General features: G+C 44.4%; 1 long non-coding RNA gene across 1 annotated transcript; it reads right to left on the bottom strand.

Annotated features, from left to right (window-relative positions):
• Positions 1–9039: 9039 nt before the first annotated feature.
• LOC128325133 (uncharacterized) lies at positions 9040–22578 on the bottom strand. Its single transcript, XR_008307277.1, has 3 exons — positions 22500–22578; positions 14664–14790; positions 9040–9781 (listed from the first exon to the last, which is right to left on the bottom strand). It is a non-coding gene; the product is annotated as an uncharacterized LOC128325133 (long non-coding RNA).
• Positions 22579–26275: the final 3697 nt, after the last annotated feature.

Below are 26275 nucleotides of genomic sequence, written 5' to 3' on the forward strand. Positions count from 1 at the left end.
GAGATGAAAAACAGCCAGAACATAGACAGGTCCTGGCCCCCAAGGAGCGTTTAATGGCTGATGTTCTGTGCAACATTAGAATTGCATAATGGGAACTTTGTCAGTGGAAGAATTGCAGCTTCATGCACAGTGTGTAGCTGAGTAGGCAAAGGCGCATTGAAAGGGAGAGGGATCTATTTTTGCTGCTCTCTTCTCCCTCCAAAGGATGTTTTGACTTCAAGAATGTGTCCTTGAGGGCTGCGTGTCACACGAGGACATATTCCTGAAGTCAGCAGTCCTTTGGGAAGGAGGAGAGAGCAGCAAAAAATGCTCTCCCCTCCTGTGAGGCTGCGCAGTTGGGAAGCGGCACTGGGCCAGAAGGCAGGCTCGGCGCCGCTCTGCACTAGTCCTCGGCGGGCGATCCGCCGCGCTGCTGCTCGGCCCACTACTAGTACAGGCCATCGCCAACGCCGCGGGCGACCCGCCACCGCCTGGCCCGCCACCGCCAAATCGCCGCTGCACGCCCGCTGCCACACTCGGCAGGCGATCCAGGGGGGTGCGGGGGGGAATCCACTTTTTGCCGCCCCCCACGTGACCTGCCGGGATGGCGCCGGTGTTGTGGTATGTGTGGGCCCACAAAGAGGGGGGGAGCTCCAAATGCCTTTAAGTCCAGGTTCCAAAATTGCCAAGGTGCAGCCAGAGGCGTTCTTACCTCCAGATTTGGGGCCCCAGTCTGTGGCCTTCAAGGTCTGGGGGGGGGGGCCTCCAAAGGCCCAGGGGCCTCCTACTGCTACCTCACCCTGTGCCCGCCCCACCACTGCTCCACGGAGATGAACTGCGGAGCCAAAAAGTCTGTATATAAATATAAATATAGATATAAATATAAATATATATTTCTAGCCACCATGTGCGCATGGTGGTGGCGGTGGCGGGCAGAGCAGGAGCATCTGCTGGTCCGGACAGTTTGGCCCAGCAGCCCTTGAGAACTGCAAGGCGCTCCAGTGCAACTGTGCAGTTAGAATAGAGTGTTGCAAGCCCGTGATGTCACACGGAATAGTGTCGCAAGCCCTCTGAAGCCCTTCAGGTTTGGGCACCAAAATTACCTATGCATGCCCTTGGGTGCACCTCTGGCCACACACCCACATGTCCAGCTCATGAACGATCCCAGAGCAGCAAGGGGGCGGGGAGAAAGCAGGCTGTGTCCTCCCGTATCCCACAATGCACTGCACAAGGAGCGTGGTGCATTGGGGAATTCCCCATTGCTGGAGTGCTCCCCCACCCGGATCTATGGAAGCTCGGGCTGCTGGCAGCCCAAGCTTCCACGTGACTGGGTGGTGAACTAGGAGGCACAAGTGCATCTTCCTACCTCACTTTTAGCCCAGGTTTAAAATTCGGGCTACTCAGCGGAAGAGTGCTGGGATCAGGAGCGATCTCAGTGGTTCTCACAACCAGCCCTACCTGGACTACAGATGCTCTGCCTGGGTAGTGCTGGCTGTGAGAACAACCTCTATATGTGTTAGGTTTCCCCCCTTCCTAATGTGTCTGGAAAATAACTATTTTTCATGTTTGTTGTTGCATCCTCTTCATTTTCTAAACAAGGTGAAGCTTCAGGGGCAGTAATACCAGGCTTAATTTCCTTTGGAGAAGAGAGAATGAGCACTGGAGACTCAGGCTGTCTTTGAAATATTTGCTTTATTTACAAATATCGAAGATGGAGATTGCACTTGGAGGCTTGGAGATTTCACTTTTGCTATTCTCAGGAGTAGCACCTCAATGTGAGCTCCCAGTCTATGTTATACATGGGGAAAGTCACTTAGTTGGCAGTGGACTGGTCACCCTGGATTTGTTTGTTTGTTTGTACATTTTATATCTTAAGTTTCTCCTCACAACAACCCTGTGAAGTAAGTTAGGCTGAGAGAAAAGTGGCTGGCCCAGAGTCACCCAGCAAGTACCATGGCTGAATAGGGATTTGAACTTGGGTCTCCCCGGTCCTAGTCCAGCACTCTAACCACTACACCATGCTGGCTCTCCAGGCTAGTGATCAGGATTTAGCTGCAAGCCCCACAAATTGGAAAGGGGATTAGCTTCACACTCTCTATGAGGGGTGCCCAGCTAAGCAGACTCCCAGGACTAGCTACTGAAAGTGTCTGGCATCTAAGTTCATTTCAGCCTTGGAATGAAATCTAAACTCCATTCTTCCTCTCGCAAAGAGAGACAATACTTGGCCATCAAGCCAGGGAGAAAAGACAGATGAGACAAGTTTCTAATCTGCAGCCTCAGTTACAATAGAGATGAGTAAGTGATGTAACTTTGAAAGTGTGCCTATCAAAACTGTTGACAGAATTATTGGGAGAGTCAGTCCCAGCACAAGATATTCTTTAAACGTACCTGCATACTCCAACTGTCCTCACAATCAGCCTTGAATGCCATAGGTGATTCACACACATTCCTACCAGGAAAGACTAAGACACAATGCATTCCAAAAAAAAAAAGGTTGTCTGGGCTTGCCTATTCAGCAGAACAGGACAAAAGACAAGTGCCCTCAAGGCACGTATTGGGATATAAGTGTGGCCCAGTGTGCTTCCTCCATGACCCAGTGTGCTTACTTGTGTATATTACACCTGGGACTCCCACTGCGAAACATCTCAGTGCCTCTCACTCTGGACCCCAGCAGACTACAACAAGAGACTCCAGCAGACCACCTTGGTGTTCCTCTCCAGGACAGGTGATATAGCCTCTTGCCCAGCTTTTTCAGGGCTAAACCTATCCCTATCTTATTGCTGAAATCTTGCCCCTCTATCTTAAATTACCTCTCTAGCCTGCCTGGGAATTTACACATAATTTGGAACGTTAAGCTAAATGTGCCTTACAATAGTCTGTTTCTTAGCTTATATGTAGTGCCTTTAAACTAGGGCCATACAGTAATTTAGTCTGGTTTTATTTTTAATAAACTCCTTTTTGATTTAATTCAAACCTCTCTCTCAAGCCAATTTTCTTGATCTTGAGTTCACACGCTTGCACAAATTAAGGCTGATTGGAACTGTATCCCCTTTTGAGCTAAATTCCCCACATTCACCTGAACTAGGGGGTGCAAGCCAATAACCATTGAGGCAGTTGCATTAACAAGCATTACAACAATTTGAAGCCACAATTCTAGTTAAGAAGCTTGGGTGGATGCATGCACCTTTAGAGACTTTTTAAAAGCTGTCAGAGATGGGGAGGCTCTTGTTTCAACAAGGACCCTTCCCATTGATCTGGGCCGACAGTGGCAAGCTGTGCAGGAGTTACAGCAGCAATTATTTATTTATTTATTTATTTATTATTTGATTTATATGCCGGCAGCAGACATCCTGCCTCCCTCCTTGATGCCTATTGGAATGGTGATAAAACAATCTACCAAAAACCAGAAAGCTTGGGAAGTGTAATTTTTTCAGGACACCTGATATCTTTCTAGGAATACCAGGTTTCCTAGGAAGTACATGCCCCAAGTGTTCTTATAGCAGGAGTCCTGGGTTGTGTAGTTTCTAAGTCATCTGAGATGACCCTATAAAGGGCATGATTGGGTGCTCTGGGGAAAGCTCAGTTACTGAAGTTCCCAGGTGCCTGGGATCCCCTTCAACTGGAGTTGAGGGAGGAAGCTCCTCCTGCAACTCCAGCTGTGATTGGCTGTGCAAGTTGTCCTTCAGTCAAGAAGGAAGCCTGTGTAGCCAGTTTCCCCTCCTCTCTGCAGTCTCACTGACTGCAGAAAGGATGCTCTCAGTTATGTCCACATTCGGACGGGAGATGGGGGGAAGGGGGAGTTGAACCATGGGTCTATTGGACCCATGTTCTGTGTTATGTACAAATTTGGCCTCTATAAGGCAGCTTCCTATGTTCTGGGGATCGAGCCACTGAGCTAAGACCCTTGCTCGAGTTCCATTTGCAAGTGGTGAAGTGGTCCTCCAAGCATGGTGATCACAGATTATCTTTCGGCCTGTAGCAAACTGAATGCAAGCAACTCAATCCACTGCAGGCTCATCAATGAACAATATTTTGGTGAAAGACTCAGATCCACAAAACCACTCCAGATCCTGACATATATAAGGCCCTGAGTCTGATGGATGACTGATGCACATCCACAGCTACTTCCAGAAGTGGCTGAACAGAATCAGCATCCCTTGGTGTTTATGAAAGCTTGGCTATCTAGCACTCTGCCAGTCTTTGGATAACTATAGTCAATAAAAATGCTTTGAGTCTGATAGGAGAACTCCCTTCTGTACCTCCTGATCCCTCTCAAGAGCCTAGTGATCTGAAAAATTCACATTAACAGTCCAATGTATCAGTCTGAACTCATCCCTAGCTTTCAAACAGAGCAATAACTACACAGACAAAGAGTGACAAATTGAAGTCCCTGAAGTGTGAGAACCTGAGTTCTGCCACTTACATCTTGTTCCTGGAAAGTTTGCACTTCATTCCTCTCGCCCTTGATCCCATTAGACCACATGTCTCCTTTCTAAGCAAAATAATTTTGTCCTGCAAGGAAGAAGCACCCAGCAGTTTCACTGAGATTACTGGGAAATTCCAAGTTTGAGCAGTTCTCAAATGGTCAGGATGGAACACCCACATTTCTCTATTACTTCATTGGTTATCCATATATATTCAAAAGTCAACATCCCATCCCACTCAACTATGGCCAAGAAACAGAATCCAGGATAGGGCTATGCAGATAGAGGCAGGCTTCACTCTTAGTGGGTGGGGTTGCCAGGGCAGACATAGTCCCCTGCCTGGAAGTAACCCAAGTACACCTCTTCCTTTTCTCCCTTGGATGTGAATAGCTACCTGTCATCTACCCCTACAGGGAAAAGTTAAAAGTCTTCAGGACATTCCTATCACAAAGGCCAAACCTGGCTTCCATCCCTGACTCTGGGAAACCCAGTGCTCACAGACTGAGATCCCTCCATGGGGCACAATGTGCCCTTCCATACACAACCATCGAATAATCAGAGATGAGCATTTTACTCATTTATCATTAGCTGACAAAACTCCCATTGGTTTCAGTGGGAGAGGAAAGTGTGCCATAGAATTTCTCCCATTCATTGATATCAATGGGACGTAGACATCCTTAATTCCAGCTGGATTGTGCCCCATAATATTATGTCACCACAAACACCTCATCCATAGATAGTAAGAAAGTTTCATTCTAAACAGAAAATAAGCAGGCTATTTTCTGTATACATTTTTAATGTACAGTAACTATGCACCATCCACATTATCAGTAATGATATAATTTGGCTCATTCATTGATATTTTAGAGCTGTGCTTCACATTGGTCTGATAATCGAATCTGAGGTGATGCAAGCCCTATCCAGACATTTTTCATCGAAAGTGATTCTGATTAAAAATGTCTGATATTGGCAAACAATTCAATACAATACAATACTGAATGGTCTGCTATAGTATCAAATATTATCAGAAGGTGGGTACTCACCTTTTATTTAAGAGCCAGCTTATCTGAAGAAATTGGCTGCCTTTTGGGCAGTTGCATCATTTCTAATCCCCACCTTCCCTTTCCTGGTATCACCCTACAATGCACCAGGAAAAGAAGAATATCATGATTGGGGTGGGGGTGGGGATTGGCTGTGCCCTGTAGCTATTGTATAGGATGTAGCCATTCCGCTCCCCTAATAATGCACCAGAAAAGGAAGCAACATCATGACATTGCTTCTTTTCCTGGTGCTTTGTAGGGCAATACCAGGAAAGGGAAGGTGGGGGTTTGAAACTATAGGGGAAGAATGGCAGTTCAGTCCTTGAATAGCAGAGCAAAAGGTTTGGTGAGAAACCAGCAATACAAGAGGTCTTGAGACAGTTCTTTAGTATTGAAGAACTACAAGGATTTATTCAAAGAAAAGGTTACAAACTAATGTGAAAAAGCCTGCAGCTTAATTTCAGCTATAGAACATGGCTGAAGAGAGAGACCAAGACCAAAACAAACAGCCATCTCTGAAGAGACAAAATGGAGACTAACACTGGAAGAACAAAGAGGGGAGGAGTCCAGCACTTTTATCCATGACCATAACCACCCACCCCCAGTGGTCACTATGAGACATTGCAGATGAGAACTGATGCTGCCAGGGTCCTAGCTCCAACAGAAACACCAGGGCAGCAGCTGCCCAGAAGGCGGCCAACTTCTTCTGAACAGCCAGGTAAAGGTGAGACCCACCCCATACCAATAATCAGTTCACTGGGATTTGGGCTATCCTGGAAGGCCTTGATTCTTATTCGGATCAGGATTGGGCTGAATGGTATCCATCCCCACCCGACTCTACCCCCCAAACAAACATAATCTTCAGTTACATTTGTTTTTGCTCTTTTTTACAGCAGCTTGGATCTTGTCAGTCTCACTTCTCCTGTAATCTCTGGACAACAGTGAATGAGCCTCAGTGTCTGAGGCAAGTGTGTACACAAACACACAAACACCCCCTCTCAGCAAGGCAGCAACATCTTTTCCACTTATAACCCAGTCAGCATTTTGTAGTACAGTCATGTGACTCCCAACAGCTGGAGCATCTCTCAGCAGCGGAGCCTCCTATATAGCAAAGTCCCATGTATCTTTCTCAAAAGACAAATGAACGCTAAAAAAAATCTCTTCAGTCTCCCTCCCCCAAGATCCTGTGAACAGAAAAGTCACTGATAGAGATCTCTGCTAGCCCATTAATAATGTGTTGCTGCGTTTGCATCTGGACCATTTTCAAATTGTTCCTTGTATATTAATCATGTATGTTTTATATTATAAATCCTGCATGTAGCCACAATCTAGGACACCCATATTCCCAAATGGAAATCTTAATGACTTAGCAATGCTAACAAAGCACAGCATTCGATAGGGAGGCTTCCATCTGAGTCTACCCCGCAGTGAGGTCTTCTGGAGGTAATAAAACACTGAGGAGATGCTATCTGGTGGGTCTGGAGTGTTTTGTTCCCTTGAAAGTCAAGCAGGCAGCTGATTTAAAGTTTCCAGCTAGGTCATACAAAAGTCAGGAGCAGCTGCATCCAGCCGGGTTCAGAGTTTGAATATTTATGGTGTCAATCTGAAATCCAGATAACTACAAATAACCTAAAGCCATTAACTCCCCAGCCGCAAGAGAAAGCTCTTTGGCTGTTAATGCAGAGGCTGCTGGAATTATAGGTTTAAAAAAAACCCACAGCAAACCCTTCTTCAGAGGTCGTTATATGCTCTAGAAGAAGCAGTCAGTTCCTGCCACATCAAACTTCCTTCCAGGAAAGCAGTTACTGGTGTCACATGATCAATGGCAACGTTTGGGAGCACCAAGATACTGAAGCATTCAGGTCAATTCAAGACCACCAAGAGCACAGTCTGATAAATCAGTCATCAGTAGACTGCACTGCAGATGTAATAATTCTGCCCACTTAGTCAAATGACCCGTGGCATGGGAGCAGAGCTCTTATTTCCCCGCGGTTATTTCACCAGGGAGAGGGCTGCCATCTACGGGTTTGCTAACTGCCTGTACAGAGAAAATAGTAAGTTTACCACATGCCCATTTGAGGATCTATTTGGGCCAGGAACAGTGACATATAAATTTGAAATATAAATAATATACATCTTTTTTAAAAAGCTTTGGCCTCAGTGGAGGATTGAGTCACTTGCACTCCGACCAGGGTATCAAAATTACTGAGGTACTTCTTCATGACCGAGAGGTCTGAAATTTGGTACACAGGTAGTCATAGGAACATAGGAAGCTGCTATATACTGAGTCAGACCATGTCTATCTTGCTCAGTATTGTCTTCACAGACTGGCAGTGGCTTCTCCAAGGTTGCAGGCAGGAATCTCTCTCAGCCCTATCTTGGAGATGCCAGGGAGGGAACTTGGAACCTAGATGCTCTTCCCAGAGCAGCTCCATCCCCCCAGGGGAATATTTTACAGTACTAACGCTTCTAGTCTCCCTTTCATATGCAACCAGGGTGGACCCTGCTTAGCTAAGGGGACAAGTCATGCTTGCTATCACAAGACCAGTCCTCCAAGACACCTCCATAATTAGGAAATAAATGAAAATGGGATGGGCACAAAATGTTCCTTTTGTATCAAAACCAAAGGACACAAAGTGAAGCCATATCCCTTCTCTTTGTGGCAGTATATATAGCCTCGACCAGTAGTGGTGCTGAAGCAGAACACCCTGCAGTATGCAGCCTTAAGGAAACAGATTCCAATTTCCCACCTGTGCTAAAGATTCCCGTGCGGTTGTTTTAATATAGCTATCAAGTCTAGTTGAAGCTTCAACATAGTATAGTGTGTGGTTGTAACCAGCGGTATTTATTTATTTATTTATTACATTTTATATCCCGCTCCTCCTCCAAGGAGCCCAGAGCCGTGTACTACATACTTAAGTATCCCCTCACAACAACCCTATTAAGTAGGTTAGGCTGAGAGAGAAGTGACTGGCCCAAAGTCACCCAGCAAATATCATGGCTGCTTGGGGATTTGAACTTGGGTCTCTCCAGTCCTAGTCCAGCACTCTAACCACTACACCACTAGAGTTGAAAGTGAGATCAAAACAAAGCAGAACTACACTGGACTCTAGGAGTGCCTGGCAAACACCCCTGCTCCTAATCTGAATATTATCTATGTTTATGCTGGCAAAGGCCTCCCAGTAGTCAATATATACTCCCAAGAGACTTCATTTCTACACTATACATTCTCCAACAACTATCAGTGGGAATTATCTTTACAACCATATGTCTCTCTCTCTCTCTTGTGCTTTCTTTCTATTCTCATGTGATTATCTTGTTAGCACCCAAATGGCAGTTTGTGGTTGTTGCTGTTGTTTTGCTCTATCTCTAATATGCATGGCCAAGTCCAGTCTGCACATCTTGGACCTGCCAAGCTGAATGCAGCACACGCCATGTATTATGACCAGCAACAGACTCAGCATCCGTGGTAAGCGGCGTTCCGCCTGCGGAGTCACCCTACCAGCACCAGCCAGAACTCCGACTAGCTGCTCACAACCTGCAAATAGCTAGTGAGAAGGAGCTGCAGTGAATGGCTGGAGAAAGGTAGTGGGCCCCTATGACAGGCCTTTCTATGAGGTTTTCTGTAAAAAATTCTATTTATTTATTTACTTCTTTCAAAGATTTATATGCCACCATTCTTTCTGAACGAATTCGTGGTTGCTTACAAGAAAATTCATTAAAACCCAGTAAAACAACAGAGTCTCTAAAATCGTAGAAGAGCAGGATATGACAGTCATTAAAACAAGGCAATCACAAAGTTACAGGAAAACCTGTTGAATTTTTTTAAAAAAGTCTTCAACTGTCATTTAAAATTGAACAGGGAGGGGGTAATCCTAAGATCAAGGGTCAGGGAGTTCCAGAAGGCTGAGGCCACCACTGAGAAAGTTCGTTCACATGTCACCGACAGTTGTGTTTCAGGTGGTGATGGGATGTGCAGGAAAGCCTCTCTACATGATTTCATAGGCTGGAGTAGGCAGTCCTTCAGGTAACTTGGCCCTAAGCCGATAATGGCAAAGATACCTTCCAAATATGTGTTTATGAAAGGAGGAGGAGGAGGAGGAGGAGGAGGAGGGGAGGGACGTACTTGAAAGTAGTTGCCTTGTACTGTCACCTAGGTCCAGCAGCATCAGGTCCTCTCCCTCTCTTGGTGACTTGGTAGGATGAGAGTGATCTGGGATGGATCTGGTTGCAACATCAGAGGATGGGGACTCCTTGCTGGCTTCTGTCTCACCTCAGCACCTCCTAATCCATCCCAACTGCCAATCTCCCTCAAGTGAGAGGGACAGTTCCTTCATTCTGGGTGGGAAAGGGGGAAGGGAAAAAAGAATTTAAAAGCACGGAAGGGAAGAAAAAGGAGTAACTCTTCTAGTGGTGCAGAAGGGTCTCTTCTTTCTTTGCATGGTCTGGGTCCTATGAATTCCCAGAGAGCATCGTATGCATGGAGGATCTCTGACAGTCTTTACAGCTAGGAAATCCTTCCTAACGACTAGCTTGAATCTGCTTCCTTGTAATTCCAACACAATGGTTCTATTTCTCCCTCAGGAATAGAAGAGAAATCTGCACTTTCGTCTATGTGCAACTCTTGTGATATTTGAAGACATCAATATCTCTAACTAACTCTAACTACCTCTAACTCTAACATATCTCTAACTAACTGAGCAAAGAGGCACCTGAAAAGTGGCCATGCTTTTTATTTAGCAGGGGAGAGCAACTGGCCCTATCTATCTTCAGCACAGCACCCCTCCAGTGGCTGTTGTGGGTGTCTAACATATGTTTCTCTTTTTAGATTGTGAGCCCTTTGACAGGAGGGCAGGGTGAGTGCTCATGGAGGTGGTCAGTGAGAAGCGCAGCAGGCATGGAGCAGGTGTGATCCTCGGCTAGTCTGCACTGTCATCTCTATGATTACAATTCCAGAAAGTGAATGTTAATTCACTTTTAATTAGATTTATAGTTTTAAATAATTTTAATAGTGGGTTTTAAATGTTTTTAATCTTTTTGATCTTTTTAATGCTCTTAATTGTTAATTGATTTAAAGTTTTAAATTATTTTAATTATAAAACACCCAGAGATGCAAGTTTTGGGCGGTATATAAATATTTTAAATAAATAAATAAAATAATATGTAAATAATAATGTTATTTTTGAATGCTATTTGAGTGAAAGTTATTTTTGTAAACTGCCTAGAGCCTTTGGAATCAGGCAGTATATAAATAAAACCAACCAACAAATAAAATCGCAGTTACCCCTGTTAATTGGGCAAAGAGGCACTTTTTACCGTGGTGATTCTCTTTATTTAGCAGGGGGAGAGTAACTGGCCCTATCCACCCCCAGCACAGTACTTCCAGTGACTGTTGCTGGTGTCTATCTTATGTTTCGTTTTAGAATGTGAGCCCTTTGGGGACAGGGATCCATCTTATTTATTTGTTATTTCTCTGTGTAAACCGCCCTGAGCCATTTTTGGAAGGGCGGTATAGAAATCAATTTATTATTATTATTATTAGTTATGGTGTCATCCATGTTTGGACGTAACAGTGCCACTGAAAAAACTCAGGTTACGGCTAAGGATGTGCATGGAACTGGCTCGGAACTGGCTCGGAACCGGCGCGCCTGGAACTTCTGGCCATATCTGGCCAACGGGGGCAACAGGGTGGCAGGGAGGTACTCTGCCACCCTGATTAGCTGTTAGAGAAACAGACTGGGTGGGGGGAAAGTGGCAGGAGGGGTAAGTGACCCTCCCCCACTCTTAAAGCAGCACCCCCACCGCCTTCGAACCTCCCCGCCACGGTTCTGTGCACATCCCTAGTTATGGCAGTGAAACTCACTACAAACCAAAGGTTCAAAGTGGAGTTTGGTGAGGCAAACCTCAGGTCGCTTTTGCCACAAAAACTGTGTTTGCATGCATTTCGATGTAATAGAGTTCCAACCTCTGCCCTGTTTAACTGCTGTTTCGCATTACATGTGAATGTGGGGAGAGGGCGGGGGCAGCAGTAGCTTTCACATACTACTTCAGAAGGCAGAGCAGAAGAAAAATCTACATGGCTAGCAAGATGGACTCCTTCCTGCCACTAGCAAGTCCCCTTCCTCACAAGCAAAATGTGAGGAAGGAAAAAGAAGAATCTTTTTAAGATTAACCTTTCCTTTGAGTCTTACAAAAATCCTTGAGCTTTTGTAATTACTCCAATGGATTACGTGCAAAAAACCTCCTGGTCATTTTTAAGATGAACATGGAGGTTCACCCATCTCTGAACTGAAGAAATTATTTTGCAAGACCTAATACCCTCTGAAATTTGGTAGACGCCATCTGGTACCCACCCTGATGGCACTACAATGATAAATAAAAACATATTTGTTATGGCAGACTTTGAACCTGCAGTATGAGAAGTCTTTTTATTTGCTTTATTTGCTTGTTTTATTATTTTAAGGTTAAGTTGTTTTTAAATTGCTGTCATTTGCCTTGAGCACTCCCAACGAAGTAGAAAGGATATAAATATTTTAAGATTTCTTCCATGACTAGAGCAGGAGGTGTCATAGAAGCTCCACCTCTGAACCTTTCATGCTGCCGTGTGCACTTCCATATGTATTTCCACAGCCATGAGCACTAGAAACATGCATTTTGTTTTGAAGAATGAAAGCTGAGATTCTCAGGAGCCCCTATTCTGTGTCAGAGAGAAGATTACATCTGGATTGGCAGAAGACAGGCTGCTCTGCATGGAGGCCTTCCTCTGTGTGTATGAGAGTGTCTGCCATGTGGCTGCTGGTTTACATTAATCATTGATCAGTGCCTGCCATCTTAGAAATCCCTCAAGCTAGCTGGGAGAGATGGTCACTTCACCTTCAGTCCTGCATTGCTGCCGTCATTTACAGAGCAGGTACTGACAAACCCATGAACCGTGTGTCATGTCATCCATCATAAGAAACAGAGCCAACAAGGCGTGAAGAGACAGGAGCACGATGCAACTCTGTCTGTCAGTTACTTTGCTATATGGGAAAGGCCTACATTTGAGATGCTGCACACACTCCAGTGCGTAGAAATGTGTGGGTGCAACAATGTATTACACACCCTCTTCTTATTGGAGTGGGGTGGAACACATTGGGAGATACACACATCCCAGGATAACAACACAGCCAGCAAAAAGGTCAGGAGCATTCTTCGTTTAAAAGGGTACTGCAAAACATTTTTGCTAGTAAAATTGCTTCACAGGCCCTGAGTGGGTAAATCCAGCAAGGTCAGGTGCTGTGAGTTCTTTATTCTCACAGAGGCCAAATATAAGCAACTGGCCCAAAATTTTAATGAAAACAAAGCACATTTTACTGCAAGGTGATTAAGCACTGGGACAAATCACTGAAAGACAGTTTGGAAGCAGCTGATCTTCCCTTAGAGGAGCCTCTTATGTCTGTCCATAAAATAACTTTGATTTAAACATTTGGATAATGTTATGTATAGGAATCCCATTCGCTAGCACCCAGTTAACACACACACAGTAGTGGTGGCAAAAGTGGAATCTTTTTAATGAACAGCATTACAGATGGAGTGCAGTCTGAAAGTAAGGCAAGATCATGGGGTTGCCAGCCTTCTCATCCAGCAGAGCTCCAGTGTCTTTGGAAGCTGCACAACAGAAGGCCAAGGAACAGGTGTGATATTCCCCATGGCTGCAGTCCCATTGCTGAATATGGTTTCACAAACACATACCTGCCTATCAAGCAGCATTCAAAGGTACAGGAGCCCACTAGAAACAATATTGACATATATTGGGGGTCAATATTGACACCCCCACAGCGGAACACCTGGAATCGCATGATCAGTGCTGCTGGCCATACTGTTGTTCTCATTTGTGGTCTGGTTGCACTGGGCATGGAGAACATCTTCACCTCTGGACCTCTTTGACCTCTCCTGCCAGCCCTTACCGTCTGGACCTCACCTACCAAGCTCCACCTCATTATTTGATAATAATCACCCCATAGCTTTGAAGTTCTGCCACCAGTCTAAGCCTCAGAAGTCCTGGCAACCCTATCTGTGTGTGCTTTTTTCTACAGGGAAGCCTTCAACCACGGGCTTCCCTACTTCAAAGCTCACATGGTTTCATCTAGGAACAGCTTCACCATTTTTGCTACTGTTGGTGTGAACCAATGCTCAAATTTCAGGGGGACCTGAGGGGACCTGTCCCCCAACTCTTTGTGATGGCCCTTAGCTATTATTTTCAGAAGACTATGAGGGCCACAACTTTTCTAAAACTGAGGGCAACCTGTTGGTAGGGCTTATGGATGTCTTTAAGACCCCACCCTTTCCCCTATATGAGTATACTCATTCGAAAAGTCATCCATTCGAAAAGGGCAGACACTCGTACTTTCTTGTGCTATGGAATCATTTGTGATGCTTCTGTTTCAGAAATTTCTCATAAGTGGTTGTCTGAAGGTGCAGCTGTCTTCTGTAGTAAATAATGTGCATGGTGTTTAATAGCACATCAGTGGCTGTCTGATTGTTAAATTATGTTGAAGATTTACTCAGTCAAGAAAAGTGTATTTCTGTATTTTAATAGCAGTTTGCAGTTTCAATATCTATGCATATTTTGACAGATCTGAGGGGCAAAGTTAAGGGTGAGTGGGTGGCATAAACCAAATGGGGTGTTAATGAGTAATCAGCAATTATATGCCAATGGGAAATTGAGTGGGTAGTTGAATTTCCTAACATGAACAAATTTGGAAATGTGTAAAACTTCAAGTCTTATATTGATAGCCACTGAAATATGGCTATAACTTTTAGTGTGTGTTACTTTGCATAATGTGAAAACATTCTTATCTTATAGATAGTGGGTATAGCCTCAACACTGCATAGAGTGGCTGGTGCTGATGTAGCCTCAGTGCTGGGAAAATCCAGGGTATCTGGACAGAGATCTTAGGGTGGCTTCTACAGAATACATGCTATTGTAACCCAGTCTTTGGTGGCTCCGAATCAGAGAACCTGAAATTGATGAAGGTCTGGACAAGGCTGCTTCAGAAAAGATTCATTCCTCATGCCAGCCTAACGCCTAAGGGAGAGCAAGCCTGAAGCCATCCTTTAATTTGATTTAGGATTCGCTTTGAGAAGAAAGTAGAAAATATCACACACACTTTTTGTGGAAGGAAAGCTTAGAGAAAATGTCGGGCCTTCCTGCCAGCTGCAGGAGGGCCCGATTACTCACTGAGTCATGGGGCCGAGAAGATGGAGGCTGCACCACTCCCAGGTACAGTCAAGGTCCCCAGGGTGATCGAGGAGATCCAGGAACCAACAGACGGTGGGTGGGCCAGCTTAGCCCAGCAGGTTGCCTCCTAGTGGCGAAGAGGAGAAGGCAGGGCTTCAACAGCCAGCGAGAACGAAGGAGGGAGCAGGTTAGATTGGAGAGGACAGAGTCAGGAGAGGGTGGTTGGGATTGCCTTGCATGCAGGGCTTTATTTAAAGTTTGGATGGCCAGGGATGAGGAGGTCAGGAGTGGTCTGACCCCTCTCCCTGATGGTTGGCAGAGGAATAGGGTGACAATTAGCCCCTTCCCCAGCACTTTTGAGGCCACTTCAACAGACTCTGAATAGGAGCAGAGGAAGGGAGGCAGTTGGAGACTGTGGCCACAGGTGTATGACACTTATGTAATCATAGATAATCTGATCAACTATTTTCCTTTCAGCAAAACGACCTGATGAATGCTTGATGGATGATGAATGCACTTGTAATTATTGACTAACTTTAAGTTTCAAAAGCCAGAAGCTTTGGCTCATACACATGAGCTGGGTTTTTGGACTGACACCAACTTTTGAGTTGTCTGTTTCAAAAGGTGATCAGCACCGGTACTAGCTGTTTGTTTCTGTCTTTCTCCTAAAATAATGGTTCCAGCAAAAAAATCCACATTTGTCAGAAACTGGCTGCTCAGTGTGATTTTCTACCCTTCAGCATAAAATAGTCCTCACAGCTGTGGAATAATTCAAGTGCAGCGCAGAGCCCTGGTGGACTTTTGAATGAAAAGTGAGGCTGTTGTTCTTTCTTCATTGATAAGCATTCATCTATTATAATAGAAGTAACTAACATTTTTCTTAGCTTGCCATACTCTAATACAGCTCACTTTGCTTTCAGCTGAGTCAACAACAGATCCACAGATGAAGACTCTATTAGTTCTTTTTTGAACTCATTTATTTATCCCAATCAGCAGTGATCTGTTCAAAAAACAACTGCTAGCATAGTGATCGGCCTTGCTTCTTTCTACAGGGATCAATTCCAGAAATTGACTGAAAGTGGGATTTCAAAAAGAGAAAGTGTTAGTGCTACTCTGCAATAACTTTGTGGCGGAAAGACCACATAGTATTTCCTTTCCTTGTCTGATCACAAAAAGAAGGAGGGGGAACTTTGTGCCCTCTTTCAAGTACTGTTTCATCAGCACAATGAACTACCAATAAGTAGTGGCACGGATGACTTTGCAAAAATGAGGGCCACTGTCCCAAACATATAAGAGGAAACTGGTTGATTGGTTGATTGATTGATTGAATAAATGCTGTCAGACTGGCATTGACTCTTAGAGAATTAGGTCATCATATAATCTCATTCTATTTTTCTTAATGGTAGTGTATCACCACCACTATGGCAGGCATGATGAGTGGACCATTCCCACACAGCTCTTCTACCTAGATCTGTCTCCTTTAAGTGTGCACTCCCCACATATTCCCTTGCCCAGTGACTTTAACTTTGAAAGTTCTTTGGGACTGGGAGCCCTCTAGGACTCTGGGAGAGGGTAAAGGAGCAAACTGGAAGAACTAGACAGAAGGCAGAAAAGCTTTTCCCATGCCTCACGTGTTGAGAGCAGGACCCATACACCTCCAGATTCGGGCAAGCTCCAAGTGAGTAGGGCTTTAGAAACGTCTTATAGAACTGTGTGAGAAGATCCACATCATCCCTAGGGATGATGGCTGACATTCACCACAGTGAAATGCAGGTAGAAATGATCCCACCTGAACTGCTGCAGGACTCCAAATCCTCCCACCAATGCTGTTGCGCAAGGGGATAGTACTGTTGCTACTAACTGTTGCACAATTGCAGTTGTGTCATAACTAGGGGTGTGCATTTTGGAATTTTCTTGTTTCGATTTGTATCCGAATCGAAACACCCCAATTTTGTTTTGTACCCAAATTTTCTGAATCAAAATCAGCCCTGTTTTGTTTTGTAGCTGAATTTTCCAAATCCGAATCCGAATCGATTTGGATTTTTAAAAAGGGTCCCAGGGCAAAAAGAGTGGGTGGTGGTGGTAGTGTCCAATGGGTGGAAGCTACCACCTAAATTTCAAAGGAATTAGGCAAAGGGCTGATTTTTTGTGATTTTTTAAAGTTTACACATCTTTAAGAATTTTCCCATAGGAAATAATGGGGATTCCAGCAAATGTATCGCTTCAAATCAAGGGGAAAGGGATGACCCAGAGCAGAGTGTGGTAGGTGGTAGTGCCCAATGGGGGCAAGGAAACTTCCAGAATTATCTCAAAAGAATTAGGAACATAGGAAACTGCCATATACTGAGTCAGACCATTGGTCTATCAAGCTCAGTATTGTCTTCACAGACTGGCAGCAGCTTCTCCAAGGTTGCAGGCAGGAATCTCTCTCAGCCCTATCTTGGAGAAGCCAGGGAGGGAACTTGAAACCTTCTGCTCTTCCCAGAGCGGCTTCATCCCTTGAGGGGAATATCTTGCAGTGCTCACACATCAAGTCTCCCATTCATATGCAACCAGGGCAGATCCTGCTTAGCTATGAAGACAAGTCATGCTCAGCCACAAGACCAGTTCTCCTCTCCATTGGACAAAGGGCTGGTCTTTTGTAAATTGTTGAAGTTTACGTGTCTTTTAAGATTTCTCCCATAGGGAATAATGGAGGTTTCAGCCCCATAATTCCACTTGGGGGGCACTGGGGTTTCCCAGAGTGAGGGGTTGTGTAGTGCACATAGGGTGCCAACCACCTCCATACCCACAAGCCCTTGGGGTACAGGGTTTTGTGTTTCTGAGGTGTTCATTGTAGATTCTCTGGTAGCATATAAGATTTTCAGTGAAAAACAAGAATCCACTCTCATATGCTACCAGAGAATCTACACTCAGAACACCACAGAAACAACAGAACCCAGCACCCCATGGGTTAGCAACCCTTCCCCTGGCCAATGTGGGGTCAGTAAAGAGTGGCAAGAAGCAAAAGAGCCAATGGGAAACAAGGAGGGAATTGTCAGCAGGTCAGCCCATGATTTAGGTCACCGATCAGAAGGCTGGAAGGGTGGGAAATTCAAAGAGATGTCAAACACAAAATGGAGACTGACTCAGAGATCACTACAAAATGGAGGTCCGAAACAACAAAACGTTTTGTAGCTGAAACAGGGACGTTTTGTATACAAAACTTTGGGATCTGGAAAATGGGTGTTATGTTTTGCCTACAAAACACCCAAAACAGGCTGTTTTGGGTACAAAACGTTTTGTATCCGAAACGTTTCGCACATCCCTAGATAACAAAAGTAGCACAGAACATGCAATTGCATAATGGTTAGTAGGAGCAGTACTGCCCTCTTGCACAGCAGCATTGTGGGGAGAATTTAGAGCCACACCGTTGCATGGGCATGATCGGTACTGCCCATATTTCACTCTGGAGAATATCACCCCATGAAATGCCTGGCATTTCTCCTATTATAATTTTTGAAGGCTAGCTCCAGTTCCAGGGTAGATTCCCTCGGGGGCAATCTACCTATGATATTAAGCATGTGAACGCATATAATATGGAAATGCGCCAGAAGTAGTCCTTCAAGTTCATGGAGATTGGGAGTGTGTTGTGTGTTGAGGAATATTTTTGGGGTGGAAATCAAACAGGAGAAAGTGTCAACTTCCTCTTTGCCCTGCATCCCATTCCTAGTCTGGATTGTGCCCCTCCCCACCTATGGCTAATTTTTGAAGATAAAGGGGCCACAGCCAGTCCACTTCCATAGTAAGTGCATCTTCTAAAGATATGCTTAATGGCACATGCATTTTGGACCTAATAGCAATTAATTGAGAGTAGTACTGAGAGAAACATTCTCACTGAAGAATTTTCAGCCTCAAATTTGGGATGGTGGCCAAAATTCAGATTTTCCCTGGAAGCTTTTCTGAAGCTCAGAATGAGTTCTGGTTTATTGACTACTAACATCAGTTATTTTCAAAGATTCACCTGAGAGCTATAGCTTTAAACATGGCCCAGTTGTCCACCAAATGTAGTGATTTTGGATCAGTACCTGCACAGTGTGGCTAAAACCTTCAAAGACTTCTGGCTGGCTGATCTATTTCCACAAATTTTATTTGGTGGTCCTTCAGGAAGGAGAGCTATTTGCATTGATATACTAGATATGTGTTTTGCGTATTAATTTAAAACATGTGTATCCCACCTTTTGACCAAATACAGTCTTTGAGGGTGGCTCACAGTATATAATTAAAAACAACCCATTACAGTAAAATAAAAATATATATTTTATAAAATCCAGAAACAGATCCAGCAGCCAATAAATAAGCAGCAATAAATACAGAACTAATATCAAACAGGTGCCACCAAAGGCCTACACAATTCTTTTTTTTTTTAATGGTGCCTAAGAGATAACAATGTAGATGTCCAATAATATGATTAAGGAGGGTTTTCTAGAGTCTGTGTGCCTCCAATTCCCATCTTAGACAGGTAATCTGAAAAGATAATATGATCAACTTGTATTGAAAGGCAAGAGGGTTGCAATTCTCCCTGTCTCTCCTAGGGCAGATTAACCATCAAGGTGACTAAGGCAGTTTCAGACCAGGCTGGAATTCAGATTGGAATTATCTAGTCCGATTACTGACTTCATTCAGGAATCATTCAGGAATGCCTGGAGTTGAAGAGCTGTAAACCACTCAAGCACCTTGTCTGAAATGGGGAGATTAGAAATCTTTGGTAAAAGTATTTGGATCCAGGAAGTGCCTTTTAAGGAACTATGTCACAATTACCACCTTTAAGATGGGTAGGTCTGGATCCCCTATCTCAAACAGGCATACACCATTACTTGGACTGAGCCAACTCCTCGTCAGCTAAGAGTTATTTTAGCCATGATGGACAAAGGTGAAGCAAGCAGGTGGCAGGCTATTCCTTTTGAAGCATTCTGTCATATTCACCCAAGCAAATATTACTAGGAGTTAAGGGAGCATCTTGTATCCAAATTAGAATAGGCACCCAAGTTAGAATAGGTATGTACATTGTACTGTACATACATTGTCTAACTTGTACTACTGATCTGAGTCATTTATCTCAAGAAAAGGACGCAGCTGGCGTATCAGCCAAAGCTGATAAAAGGCACCTCTGGCCACTGCCTCAACCTGGGACACCAGGGAGAGTTTTGTGTCCAGAAGCAAGCCCAGACTGCATACCCGTTCCTTCTAGGGAAATGTGACCTCGTTCAGAACAGGCATATCAAAATAATCTCCTGAGTTCTGAAACCCCTCCTAAGTACCTCCATCTTATCTGGATTCAGTCTCAGTTTGTTATCTCTCATCAGCCCATCACTGCCTCTAGGCAGGCATTTAGGGAGGTTATGCCTTCTCCTGATGATGTTGAAATGGAGAAAAAGATTTTGGTGTCATCAGCATACTGATAACACCCTGCACCAAATCTCCTGATGATCTCTTCTTCTTCTTGGGGCTGGTGGGGAGGGAAGGGAGCCAGGGGTAACCATAGGTGGGGCTAACAGTAGCAGGTCAAACTCTAAGTTAAAAAGAAGTGAATCACCAACCCATGATTTTTTCCCCATCTGTACAGTTGTCTCAGCCAAAATCTCCATCATTCATACCAACACTTGGCAGCTGGCTATTTAGTGTTAAATTCACCCCTTGGTTAGCTGTGAGTAAAGGAATTCTGCCCTTAGAGTAGTTAATTGTAGGTGTCAATGTGGAAAGTAGCAATGCCCCCCCCCAAAGTCCCCATGCCTCTTCTTCCCCTCAGTAGCAACTTCTATCAGTATTGACTCAGTTCTTCCCACTCCATGCAATCTCAGTCCTCTTCTCCTCACCCCATGCAGGACTAGGCTAAGATCAAATTATTGGGGGTGGGGGAGTATGTTTTGAATCTTGAGCACCTACCTGTATTTGCCGGTAGCACCTGCTTACACATGTTTCACACCGCTTGAAAATACCACAATGTACTTGGTCACACACAGAGCCCACTAGTTTCTGTTCTTCTCACACATATGGACATGCATACCTTTTATTTTAAAAAGCAAGACTTATTTCTCCCTTTCTCACAATATAAACATTTCTGTGATTTCTCCTTGGGCTGCAATCTTATACACACAGCAGTTACTTGAGAGTAAACCCCAATTAATTCATTAAGGTTTTACTTGGAATAAACTGTATGGATTGCAGTTCTATGCAACACTGACTTGAGATAATGATAATGATAATAATAATTATTATTATTTTTACATTTATATCCCGCTCTTCCTCCAAGGAGCCCAGAGCAGTGTACTACATACTTGAGTTTCTCTTTCACAACAACCCTGTGAAGTAGGTTAGGCTGAGAGAGAAGTGACTGGCCCAGAGTCAACCAGCTAGTTTCATGGCTGAATGGGGATTTGAACTCGGGTCTCCCCGGTCCTAGTCCAGCACTCTAACCACTACACCACGCTGGCTCTCAATAATCCTGTATCATATTTGAAAATTAACCCATATAAATCACAAACCTGTCCAAAGAACCTATGCTGAGGACCTCTCCTTTCAATACTACTACCACTCATTTTTTTAAAAAAGGTAACACAGAATAAGCAACCAGCAGCAAACAAAAACTGGCATAAGGACTCTAGATACTCGGCTATTTTGGACTGGCCTAGTTTCCAAGCTGCGCCTGTTAGGTTGTCCATGAAGAGAAGGCAATAATCTCAGAATGCTTAAAAAATAAAAACATATCTGCATAGAAGACAACACACATTTCAAACAGGATAAGTTTGAAAATGACTAATTAATAATTTCAGTTAAATGCCTTGTTTACTTTGGAAGCTATAACCCCCTCCTTCTCTTTCGCCCTCAAGAGAGGTGAGAGAGTAAGAGAAAGATAAGGGAGCTAGCAAGAGGCTTTGCTTAAAGTCCCAAAGAGGAAGGGGCGGGGGGGGGGTGCTAGTTTATTTGCTTGTTAGTAAAAGAACTACCCAGAGGAGTTGCCAATCCACCATTCCCCGCAACTTCCCCCCTACACCTCATTCTCTAAATCTCTTAGTTGTGAAAATTAAGGATAAGCTGATTTTCCAATGAACTGGCCCAGTTTGGCTCCAGGTTGAGCTGAACCTCCTCTAGCTGGCCGGGGCCAGTTTGAGTATTCTAATGTTGTTGTTGTTTTTAATGTTTTAAAAAAACACAAAAAACTCACCATCTCTGGGGGTGGGGGTGCTGCCACAGCTGCGGGAGGGGTCTCCAGAGGTTCCGCCTTCCCCACTGGCCTCCCCCGGTCACAAATGGCCTGGTTCAGGCTGTTTGGGTCCCATTCTGGGCCTCTCTATGCTGGTGGTGGCCATTTTGGAGGCTGCTGTGCATGTGCACTGGCCATCTGCATGCAGTCATGCAGACAGCCAGTGCGAATGCGTGGAAGCCTGCAAAATGGCCACCGCCAGTGCAGAGAGGACCAGAATGGGCCTATAACAGCCCAGAATGGAGGGGGAACCGCCAGAGACTCCGGCCTCCGGCCACGGCAACACCCCCCAGAGGCAGTGAGGTTTTAAAAAATTTAACATTAGAACCCCCAACCAGCTCTATTTTTGCTGAGCTGGGGAGGGGGTCTGTTCGGGGGAGGGGTGTGTGGAACCAAACACACCCAGTTCAATTCGTGTTGGTTTGGATTCAAACCAAACTGGGCAATGGCATTTTGAAAAGGAAAAGAAAGGAGCTCCCAGCAAATGATGGAGGAATCCAATGCCTCCTGAGGTTGGGGTGCTGAGTAAGGAGAAAAGAGATGCCTTCCCTCTGAAGAAGGGGAGGCAGGCAAAAGGTAGCCGGAGCTCCTACCTGTTCTGAACTCCATTTGCTTGCAGACGGAGTGCTCCCATTTTGCATACAAATCTCCACAGAGTCTGCTCAGCCAGCCTGCCTAGAAGGACACTGGGAAATAAAATGACTGGGCTAGCCTTGTTTGCTTGCTATTGGTCAGAATAGATGTCTGTAAGCTATTCTGATTGGTTAGGGGCTGGTCTAGCCCCTGCCCACCCTTAGGGAACAGAAAGGAAAGGAAAGGTGCATACAGATTGGTGCTGAGGCACTAAGTATGCAATTTGGATAGTGGCTAAGTAAGGCAATTACTTCATTTGGAGGCAATGCATCCCACTGAACACTCTGAGGGAGGAAATGGCTTTACAAAGGAATTTAGAAAAAAGACCAAGAGCCAGTGCCATCTACTGGCAAACAAGAAAAATGTAAAAGCAACATTCAAGCAACACACAGAGAGAAAGACAGAAACACAAAAGGAAAGATAGAATTGTTATGTCTGGTGAGAGAATGTGGGGCTGTCAAGGAGTAGCGGCAATGCCCCTCTGCCCCAAATGAGGAGCCTCCTCTGGTCTCCCCAAATCCACGTAGTTGCATCATTTGCTATCAAGCCATTTCAATTAGTTTCCAAAATTGAGTCAGCCAGATATTGTCACAAAATGGAGGTCCGAAACAACAAAACGTTTTGTAGCCGAAACAGGGATGTTTTGTTTTGTATACAAAACTTTTGAATTTGGAAAATGGGTGTTTTGTCTTGTCTACAAAACACCCAAAATGGGCTGTTTTGGGTACAAAATGTTTTGTATCCGAAATGTTTCGCACATCCCTACTATACACCCCTGCACATGACAATTAAAAAAATAAATGCATGGGCAGGCTGGCAGGCAGGTGAGAGGTGACACCCCTGCCAATCTTCCACTTTTTAGTAGGCTAAAAACTTTCTTTTAAATTGTAAATTAAATTCAAGGCTAAGTACTTTTAAAAATTAAAAAAAATGCATGGGCAGGCTGGCAGGCAGAGAGCCAGAAGGTCACCCCATCCCACCCCACCCAGCTGTGATCAGAGCTCCCCCCCCCCCGCCTCAACACCATTTGGAGCTTTTAAATGCTCCATTTTTTTTCTGACTAGGGTCAGAAATGTCTGACCTCAACTGGGCTGTGCAAGTTCAGATTTGGACTCTCTCTGAACCCCTCTGATTTGGGAGTTCAAATTTGCACAGGCCTATTGTCTATGCTTTGAGTGGTTTCCATCTTGATATAATATGGTGGATTGGCAAAACAACAATATATCAGGATCTACTAGAACTGCTCCTCCCATATGCTGTGAATTTGGTTTGTATCAGACTGTCAACACGAGGGGGACACACAGTCAGACATATTACAAATATGGTGATCTTATTGTTCTTCTCTTATGAAAGTAGGCTAAAAAACCAGCCAATCACAGACTATTAGGCAAATAGGGGTTTTCTAAACTGATGCATATGAAGTGGTATCTTTTGTCTAAGTGACAGAGCGCTGTTTTGGATATTATATCCACACTAGCCCATCCATCACACAATTTAGGACAAACATACCCTGCTCCCCCTCTCTGCATGACTTTCTTGCATGGGATCATGGTTTGTTTGAGGATTGCATATGAGGGACAGGTTCAGATGACTCCCCCCCACCCCAACTAGGAAAAAGGGAAAGGCACACCAGGAGTGGCCAGCTTGGATATGGCTGATAAATATATCAGTATTATGCACATGATGGAACACAATGTTCACACAGTTGCACAAGAGCACTGTTACACAGGTGCCAAACTTGTGCAAACTGAGTTATATATAATGACAGCACGATTGTGCCACTCCTTTTGTGCAATTTTTGCCCTTGAGCTACTGTGCTAACATCACAATCCATCATGTGCATCATGTTGTGCAGTATGTCAGCCATTACTCAAACTGGATCAGCCAGAGGATCTACATTTAGGACTGCTGTCTGGGACAGGATTCCTACACAGGGAAATGAACAAACATCCTAGTAGACAATCTGCTTACAATAGTAGGGGAAGGTTTGAGGCCTTAGAAAAGATGGAATCAAACACATTAAGCTGACTCAGCTTTAGAAATCTGGCCAATATCAGTTATTTCTGTAACATCTTCTGTAAGCAGATGCAGATGCCTTAACCATCCAGAAAAATTCCACTGGACAACATTGCATGGATACAATGGTGATGGAGAGATAATCCCTCTGCCACCATCACTGCCATGGAGTAGATTCTAAAATGAGCTCTAGCCCATGTTTAATTCTGAGTTTTCCTTCAGCAACATTCTAGTTACCATTCCTTCTCTTTCACTGCCTCTCACTCTCAGCAAACAAAGGGTACCGGTCTTGCTCAAGTCCCAGCAAACTAAACTAAATTGGGCTCTGATCAGCAGAAGAGCATGCCTACAAGCAATCATACCAGCTGCTTTCCTGTCCATACAGTTCATGACCTACAGTGGATGACCTACTAGTATAATTATATATATTAGAGATTTCCTGCCAAGACTACCTATTTAGGGCATTGCAGCCTTTAGTAATGCACTTTGCCTGCTTCTGCCACCTGAAAATGAAACTGGACTGATTACAGTACTCCAACTGAACACCTGAAAAACAGTGAGGGATTCTTGTTTTGAGTGTTTGATGCATGCTTAAATCAGCTCAAACAGAGAGCTCCCATCATGTGCACCTCCATGCAGTTGAAGAACACCTTTTGAAGCTGGACATCTTGCAAACTCCACAATCCCAGATTGCAAATTACAGCTCTGTGCAGCTAAGGAAAAGCCCCAACGTGTATCTTGGTAAGTCAATAGCAAGTCATTGGCAACCTTACTAGAGTGGAAAAGCCACACATGAAATTATTTGCCCTAAATACAATGGTTGGCATGATGTACAGGGGTACAGCACTGCTGTGCACGACATGGGGCAGTTGTGGACATGTAATGCAGTACCAAAGTTGCAGAGAATGAATAGCTGCCCAATCAATGCTACTGCAATCACTCCCATTCTGCAGTGCTGCCATAGTGCTGCACATCATGTCAGCCACTGATGCTCTATGATGTGCATCACACTGTGTGCATGCAGTGTGTGAGTGCAGAAGGTATGGGGTTGGTGTGTATCTGGCAAGCACTCAAAAGTATACAGAAGTGGGATATTTTTTAAAAATATATACAGCCACAGTAAGGACACAGTAGATAAACCCAGGAAGAGCTAGAACCTCTTCTCTACTGTTATTTATTTCAAAGGGGCATTCCTAAAATAAAAGGAAAATGACCTTGGAATGGATTTCCTTCAGCATTTCCTCACATCCCTATCACGCACAATCATTATGACTGAATCATGCAACAGTCAATCCCCGCTCAATTCCAAAGTCAACTCAGATCATGTGCCTATAGGACATCCACTACAGCTGCACTACAGCTGCAGCTCAGCCTGTGTTTTGGGCAAGGAAGGCAGGTGTCAGCAGTTTCCATTTTAGGAAGTAACAAACAAATCCTCCCGTCACCACACTGTTCTAATCATGGAGGCTCCAAGATAATGGCCATTCTGGCAGTTTATAAAGACATGATAATAGGATGGATGAAGCCGATGCAGCTGGGATGACAATTGGATGTTCCGCACTGATAGCACAATGGATCTATTGTAAACATTGACTTCCAACACTAAAGCTCAAGTAAAGAGAAAGCATTTCACTGTTTTTCAACATATATGCACTTGGAGAGTCGGAGAGACAAATAAAATAGCACCCCCTGTCTCTATATCTGTGTTGCTAATATCTTG

Source organism: Hemicordylus capensis, chromosome 4 (genome assembly GCF_027244095.1).
Source record: "Hemicordylus capensis ecotype Gifberg chromosome 4, rHemCap1.1.pri, whole genome shotgun sequence".
Taxonomy (NCBI): Eukaryota; Metazoa; Chordata; class Lepidosauria; order Squamata; family Cordylidae; genus Hemicordylus; species Hemicordylus capensis.